We start from the raw sequence: 7346 nt of genomic DNA, 5'->3' as shown, positions 1-7346 counted from the left end.
GCTGGTAATATATATACTAAGCTAGCTAGCTAGCTAGCTACCAGCTCGATATATGGACGGGCATGTGATGTGTTGGTTTGAAGAGGGAACAAAGGCAAATGCTGCATTGGTCCCAGGTAACCAACAGTGAATTTTTTTGCATTTTGGTCCCTTTTGAAAACATTTTTTTTAAAAAGACCTATGCCAAAACGTTTGCTGAAAATAGACCATTTTTAGACGTCTTAGAACATGACGCCAAGGTATGAGGGTCGGCGTCGACTGACACGACGCCGAGGTCTTGCCACGTCACGGACGACCTCGGTCGACGGCGACACGGTGGTGCATGGGGTCCGACTCGTCGGCATTGTGTCAGCCAACGCCACAGGCCCAACCTCGGTGCGGCGGGACTACACGCCGAGCTATTGGCACCATCCGGCGCGCGGCCCAGGCGGCCCAACAACGCTTCGTGGCCCAATAGCTCGGCGCAGGGTCACTTAACGCCGAGCCACCAGACTCGGCGCGGCCTGACTCAACGCCGAGGTCTGGACTCTTGAAGCCGCGCCGCGGCCCCCTTCTTCTTTCTCCCTCCATTCTGAAACCCTACGCCGGCTCTGCTCTTCGGCTCCCCCCACGCCCCCACGAAACCCTAACTCCCAAAAGCGACCCTAGGTGCCCGGATCTCGTCTCCCGAAGCTTCCTCGAGGTAATGGTCCCTCCCCTCCTCCAATCTATCCGCGTAGATGTGCTTGCATTGTCTCTAATCATGTGGAATCATGGGTGTATGGTGTTTTGGTATATGTGTATTTGCATTTGCAAAATGTATGGCTTAGGTTGATTGAGTGCATTGTTGTTTAACTGTTTTATGTGCTGAACATGTTAGGTTAGTTTGGTTTCTAGTTATTTTGGTCATTAGGGTTCTTTGTTTATTGTAGGTGTCATTAGGGTTAGTTATTTGTTGGTCATTAGGGTTAGTATGTATTTATTTATTTGTTGGTCATTACATTTTAATTTTTTATGACTAGAAATGATTATGTTGTTGGGGTTGAAAAAGATGAAATGATATATTTTAGTTTCTACTTATTGGATTGAAACTCGCATGATATATTGATATGTGACACTACTTGTTGTGTGATGGCTGTAGATGGATAAATTAGTGAGGTTGCATCATGGAGGCCGTATTGTTAGGACAAGAGATGATAGTTTGGAATTTCTGGACATGTGTGAGGAGTTGTTGATTTTTTCTGAAACACCATCTTTGACCTAGTTAGTGGAGCGAGTGAAGGTTAAGTTAGGCTAGAATGAAGGAGACTGCATGTTTAGTTTGAAGGTGTCATAGATGTTGGGTCGTCGAAGGGTCCTCGGATCAAGCGGTTGCTCAAAATTACAAGCGAGTCTGAATAAAATGATTACAAGGCAGTTGTATTGGCCTCAGAAGTGCGATCTTTGGATTTAGTAGTAAGTAAGGAGTCCGGCTTAGGAAATGATAACTTCGAAGCATGCCCATCTTCCCCCGCTCACATAGGTTATGGTCCTTTGTCTGAAGAAGAAATACTTGTCACACAACTAGGCTACGGTGGAGATGAGGAGGAGAATCCGGTTGCCGATGGTGAGGGCAATCATGATAGTTATGAAGAGGATGATGATTATGTAATTGGTGATGCAGAAGAAGGTTTAGATGATGCTAGCAGAGACTTTTCTATTGAGGATGAGCTTAGCGACGAAGATGATCTTAGTGGTGAAGAAGACTTTGGTGATGCTAGGGCTACGAACCATTTTGACATGGAGATAGCTGGAGATGATGAATCCTTCGTAGAGGAGATAACCGAAGACTCTGATGATGATCGCCCTGTTGGTTGTCTCAATTTTAGGGAAATAGAGATATTGTCTAGGGTCTTGCCTTAGAGAGATCCACTAGTTGGTGATTTCGAGGACCTTAGCCATGGTCATAGGGCAGTAGCTGATGGTGGGCCAAGTGATACAACAGTGCCTGATGTTAGCGGTTGCCTCATCATACGGAAGGGCATATTATTTGCTACCATGGATGAGTTGAAATCATGGTTGCAACAGTACTCCATTGTACACAACCGACCTTTTAGGGTCATCAATTCATTCAAGGAGAAGAGGTACACTGTTGCTTGTGAAGAACAACAGTGTGGTTGGAGAGTATGTGCTAGGAAGACGAAGGCAGGCAAATGGAAGATTACCTTAGTGAAGCAACCACATGTTTGTGCCATTGCTAAGGCAGAAGAGAACCATCTGCAGCTCAATTCTAGGTTCATTGCAAGGTAGTTATGCCCCATGGTGAAGCATATGCCAACCATTACGGTGTCCGCATTGGTTGAGATCATCTTCCAACAGTACAATTACTATGTCAAGTATGGAAAAGCATGGAGGGCAAAGCAGCGTGCACTGGAAATAATATTTGGAAATTGGGAAGAAGCTTATGAGCGCATCCCTATAATGTTGAACGCAATGAGGGCTGTAAATCCTGGGATGCACTTTGAGTATTTACCTAAGGAGGGTGAAATAAGGAATGGTAGCCAGGTATTTGGAAGGGCCTTTTGGGCGTTCGGGCAGAGCATCGAAGCATTCAAGCATTGTAGGCCCATCGTCTCAATTGACAGGACCTTTCTTACAGGGAAATTTGAAGGCACAATGCTTATTTGTATTGGGACAGATGCAGAAGACCAGCTTGTGCCATTGGCCTTTGCGATTGTTAGAAAGGAGGACACGGATAGTTGGTGTTGGTTTCTCAGGCTAGTAAGACAAGTGGTAATTGGTCTGGGACGTGATGTGTGTGTGATATCCGATAGGCATGCTGGCATTCTGAAAGCCGTAGAACAAGAGATTCCTAGTTACGGCCAAATACATCACCGATGGTGCACCAGACACCTTGCTCAGAATCTTATAAGGCGTGATCACACAAAGGACAACTTCAAATTATTTGAGGAGGTTTGTAGGCAGCAAGAGGTTCAATTATTCAAAGACAAGCTAGATGCCCTGAAGTTAGCCACAAATGTTGATGGCAGGCAATTCTTGAGCGAGTTGATGGCGTCAAAGGATAAGTGGTCACTTGCATATGACACCAGAGGTTGGAGATGGGGCTTCATAACTAGTAACATGGCAGAGATGTTCAATAGCCTTCTAAGAGGTTGTCGTGGTCTGCCTATGACTGCTATTGCCTCATTCACCTTCTATAAGTTGAATGCTTGGTTCATTTCGAGGAAGAAGCATGCGAGGTCTCTATGGACAGCAGGCAAAGCTTGGGCACTTTTAGCATCTTAGGAACTAGCTTTCTCAAAGAAAAAGTCTAAACGATAGAAGGGTTCATGTTTCGATCTGATCAACCATGGATATGAGATTCTAGAGGGTGGTGGAACTAACATTGGTGGTGAAGACCGGGGTGCTCGAAAACATAAAGTAGTGATCAATGAGAACAAGTGTACGTGTGGAAAACCGACCATATACCATAGGCCTTGCTCCCACATGATTACATCCTATCGCCTTAGACGTGTTGATGCTGAGGTCCCTCCCCGTATGGCCGCGGAGTTCTCTTTGAGGAACCTAATGAGCACCTGGAATCCTCAGTTCAAGCCATTTCTTGATGAGAGTCAATGGCCTACTTATGATGGCCCCAAGTATGTGGCTGATCTTGGTTTACTCTGGAAGAGTAGAGGACCTAGGCGGCGGAAGCGGTTCAGGATGGACATGGACCGAGCCACGAAAGGTAGATCAACCACGAGTAAGGTTGGGACATATTTTGTAGAGGACACCCAAAAGAGCCGTTGCTCTGGTTGCCATAAGATGGGCCACAATAAGAGAAAATGTCCTGAACTACTTAGACAATAGGTATCCACTAAGCTAGCTACTTGAATTGCTTTGTGTAATAGTGCATTGGTTTACTTTTGTTTTTTATTGTTATGTTACTTCGTACCACATATACATGCTTTAACTTATACTAATGCTTTGGCATTCCTTATGTTGCAGGATGGATCGGTTCCCCCTTCTTGATCCAAGGTTCGATGAGCACCACTGGGCTCGGAGGATCGAGAACGGAGAGGTATATTCAATAATTCGTATGAAATAGTGCATTGTTCATCTTTTGCTCTATAGTCCATGCTCTTTATAAAGTGACATGAACTAATACTTTTTCATGCTTGTCTTTTTTTTGCAGGTTTTGAATGTGCTGAGGCCAATGACACATGAGGCCTCTACGACCATGGTCTACGACGAGAGGTACACGCCCCTCCTGAAGCTAGCGAACCTTGCTACCGTTGCTCGTGTTTGTCGTCGAGGCACGCCACCTTTCAACCCAGCGGCGCTGACGGTGTTGATAGATCGGTGGCGTCCGGAGACACACAGCTTTCACCTACTGTGCGGGGAGATGACGGTCACTCTCGAGGACGTTGCCATGATCCTTGGAGTCAAAATCCGAGGATTCCTAGTGACAGGAGACACGGAGTCTGAAGGATGGTAGCAGCGGGTTGAGCACTTCTTGGGATGTCCCCTAGCGGTAGTTGAGGCTGGCAAGAAACGGCGCAACAGTGGGGTGTCCCTAAGGTGGCTTCGTCAGCAGTTTCGGGAGTGCCCACCCAACGTAGACGCCCAGACCGTGACATACTACTATCGGGCCTATGTCCTGCACATGTTTGGTACGGTTCTCTTCCCTGATGGCACTGGAGACATGGCGTCCTAGATGTACATCCCGTGCCTTTGGAACTAGGAGGATGTCGGCAATAGGAGTTGGGGCTCGGCTATACTTGCCTTCCTGTACCATCAGCTTTGTGAGGCTTGCTGCCGTCCTGGAGGCGCGCACACTATAATGTCAGGGTGCATCACACTATTGCAGGTAATAAAGCAAAGTTGTACAAGTGTCCACTACATTTCAATGTTTTTTCTTAACAAAAGTGATTAACATGCAAGTTTCCACTCTTTTTTGCAGATTTGGATGTGGGGGAGGCTTCTAGTTGGGAGACCGCATCAGCTTGATCCCCCACAACCTTGGTTTCCTCAAGGAGACGTAGTTGTCGCCCCTACCATGGCACACCTCTACGAGCGAGCCCATAGAACTTACCACGTGTCACGCCACGCGTACATCAGCTTCACCAATGAGCTGGACACCCTTTTGCCACAGCATGTAAGTTTCCCACCCTTTTGGCCTAATCGAGGATATGTGCACAAATTGAGCGTCGACTAGTTGATGACAACGTTGTGTACAGGTTCAATGGCGCCCATATTGGTGGAGGCAAGTCACGGATCTCAACTTGAGCTCCTTGTGCATGGCAGACGAGGACGTCTGGATGATGAGGACCCCCTTTATTTGTTTCTATGCAGTGGAGTACCATCTCCCTCACCGTGTAGCATGACAGTTTGGTAGGCTGCAGCCTTCTCCGCCCGAGGATTTCTCCACCGGTTGGTAGCTCCACAAGTACGTAACATGCAATATTTTGTTCGTTTCATATGAATGAATCATTGAGTAGGCCTTCATATTGCCGTTATGGTGTAAAATTTGCAGGTTCAGCAGACAAAAAAATAAGAAGATCACCAACTGGCAGCTGGAGCACCAGCGCTACATTGATGAGTGGATGTTGATGGAGCAGAACAACATGGGCATCCATGCCGTCCATCGTGACAAGGCATTCGATGATTACCTTGTTTGGCTTGGTCAACGAACAAGGCTTCAATTGAGGCCCGCTTGGATGGAGGAAGACATTGCTGACATTGCGAGCGAGGATGAGGGCAACAACCCATATGACCAAGCTACCCGAGAAGGCAGGCAAGTTGAGATCGCCCTTGCATTAGCCAGAGCTATAAGTGACACAACTATTTCCATCTCTGAGGTCTTTACTATGATGGAGACTTAAATTCTTGTTTTTGTTGCATAGAGCACGGAGATAATGAGGACAGTGGCCGAGCAAGGAAGGGCATTGATGATTCCTATGGGTGATCCTGATGGGGCCTCCATGTTATGACAACACATTCAGGTAGTCTCCTGTCATTCAGTTGATGTTACATCTTTATATAGTTTTGCGACCAACCCCACTTACTAATAGTGCTTTCAAAATGCAGCGTGCCATGCATCGCCTCCGAAAGGTAGCTGCACGCCTTGGATGTAGATGTGCCCCGGATGTGGCAGTCCCACAATAGCTTGGTGCTGGACCTTCTACTGCACATGTTGGAGGGACTTCATCTTCACATGGTGCACATGTTGGCAGGACTTCTTCTTCACATGGTGCAGCAACTAGTGCAGAGGGTGGTTAAGGACATGGTCCTTATGATGATGAAGATGATGAAGGACAGGGAGAGTACTATGAGCATGAGTATGATGAGATTGGCATGTCCCAGCTTGAAGATGCACCCCATGGAACTCAAGGCCCCTCTGGTTCTGGACGTCCACAGAGGACGCTCAGACCAGTGGACATGTACACTCTAGGTACCTATCTGTTTGGGAGGGGAAAGCGTTACGCTCGCCGTCCACGTTAAGGTACATCTTTTGATATGGTAATCATGATACTTGGCTCAGATTTTAGCAAACACCAAATAGCTATGTGAAGGTTTCTAACTTAGCTCAATATCCGCTAAAAGTTGTGAAAATAGACCACTGTAGGAAAAAAGAGAGACAAGGAGAAAATGATGGAGCATTAGACAAGGAGCGAGCTAAAAGATCCAAAGACTTAATATGCTTGTTTTGTGCATGGACTATGTATGCATTGGACCTTATGTAATGCACTATGTATGGACCTTGTACTATGTTTGGACTATGTTGGATGATTGATGAAGCATATGTATGGACTATGTATGGATGTTGAATGTGTTGGACTATGTTGGATGTTGAATGTGTTGGACCTTATGTATGTATGGATGTTGAATGAATGTGTATGTCGGTGTGGTCATTTGTTATGTGAAATTCTGTATGCTCATGTATTCTGTCATGTATTCTGTGTAATGCTCAGTTCATTGTTTTTTGGTGAACCCAGGAGCTCGGCGTCAATTGAACACACACCGAGGGTGGGCACCTCGGCATTTAGTCAATTAATGCCGACCCCTGGTGCATACTGGAATCCTTTGCCTCGAAGCGACGAGGTGCCCAAGCTTGGTGTTCCATAAATTGACGCCGAGCCGTTAATCTCGGCGTGAAAGTATTAAACGCCGAGGTAGGCATGGGCTGACCCGACGACGCCCGTGGCCCAAACGTCAGCGTGGCTCAACTCGGCGCCTAGCTGTCCGATCTTGGCGTGGGCCGACTCAGCACCGAGGTTCGGCCCAAACCTAGCGTGGGCCGTGGTGATCCAAACCCTAGGGTTGGCGTGGGTCGACTCGACGCCGAGCCTCAGCCCAACCCTTCACGTAAATGGCCGAGCCAAACC

This window comes from Miscanthus floridulus, chromosome 4 (assembly GCF_019320115.1).
Source record: "Miscanthus floridulus cultivar M001 chromosome 4, ASM1932011v1, whole genome shotgun sequence".
In the NCBI taxonomy this organism is placed as follows: Eukaryota; Viridiplantae; Streptophyta; class Magnoliopsida; order Poales; family Poaceae; genus Miscanthus; species Miscanthus floridulus.
This window is presented reverse-complemented; position numbering follows the sequence as displayed.